Source organism: Phyllobates terribilis, unplaced genomic scaffold (genome assembly GCF_046119375.1).
Source record: "Phyllobates terribilis strain yellow unplaced genomic scaffold, ASM4611937v1 Scaffold_254__1_contigs__length_2825407, whole genome shotgun sequence".
Lineage (NCBI taxonomy): Eukaryota > Metazoa > Chordata > Amphibia > Anura > Dendrobatidae > Phyllobates > Phyllobates terribilis.
Window position 1 is genome coordinate 1,305,049 of NW_027363014.1, and position 1,367 is coordinate 1,306,415.

At 43.8% G+C, this 1,367-nt stretch overlaps 1 pseudogene; it reads right to left on the bottom strand.

Moving 5' to 3' along the window:
* Window positions 1-277: 277 nt before the first annotated feature.
* Window positions 278-379, bottom strand: LOC141218962 (U2 spliceosomal RNA; annotated as a pseudogene).
* Window positions 380-1,367: the final 988 nt, after the last annotated feature.

Genomic DNA, 1,367 nt, shown 5'->3' on the forward strand with positions numbered 1-1,367 from the left:
AATACTATGGAAATCCTGAAGACATGACCTGTGGGGGCCGTGAGGACTGGAGTTTGGGAAACACTGATTTTAAAGGGACTGTCAGCACAGAATGACTGTTGAAACCAAGTACAAGCGCTCCGTGGATCACGGCGTGGGCCAATCCTTTATATACACCTTCCCACCTGCTTGTTTTACCTCTGTCTCCTTCCTTCTCTGGTTCTATGAAGCCAGAGCTGTCAATCAAAGAAGAGGAGGGTGTGGATAGAGGGAAAACAAGCAGGTGGGAAGATAGATAGATAGATAACATTGCAATACAATATATTGGTAAAAGCAAAGCACATATACTAAATGAGAACAGATACTACACTTGATGTTAGCCAAAAGGCCGAGAAGCGATAACCTGAATTGGTTTTGGCCTATGACTGCACCCTGTCTTCAAGAAGGCACCCATTGTAGGGATAGGGACAAAGACTTCCCTTAGGAGGACATGTTGTTCATCAATAGTCACCTTAAAACCCACAACTTTACTGCTTGTTGCAGCTGCAGCCCACACATGCATTTTTAATCTGCATGAGTCTGCCTATTTTCAAACATTCTCCCCTCCCCCCCCAATGTCCCATGCACCTGCAGACAAGGGGATGGGGAGAGGATAACTAATTAGTGAACAAACAAGCGGCGGTCCACCTTCTTCCTAGTCTGCAGGCTCCCTGCAGACTGTAGCTGACTGCAGAAGCACAGCCAGATAAAGGCTAGGAGCCCATTATGACATGTGCAATGATGTTCCATTCTTCCATTCTTCCATTATTCCATTGTTCCATTGTCCCATTCTCTTGCATTATTCCATTGTTCCATTCACTCATTACATCTATTGCAAGCAATCTATCTGCCTGGGTGAAAACCAATAGGATGCTCTGATTGACAGACATAGGTAGCACTTTAAAACAACATCTCAGACCAAACTTTTTTTATCTTTTTTTCATCCACAGATAGAAAATTAAAGAAGTCAGTGCTCCACCAGAGGGAGCCAGCATTTCACTAAAGAAATCGTAACGGCCCCCACATTTTTTTTAAATGCGTGGTACTTAGCAACACCCAACTGATGGGACAGTTGAATTAAAAGAGTAGCAGCTGATAACAAGGCCACTGACTAGGTATATGGTGTATGTGCAAAGGTGTAGCAAAGGACAAATGCATTATTGCAGCTTATATCAGAAAGGAAGGGATAGAAAGATAGATAGATAGATAGATAGATAGATAGATAGATAGATTGGATGGATGGAGGGGCATATACACCTACCCAGGATGGATGGATGGATGGCGGGGCATATACACCTACCCAGGATGGATGGATGTATGGATAGAGGGGCATATACACCTACCGAGGA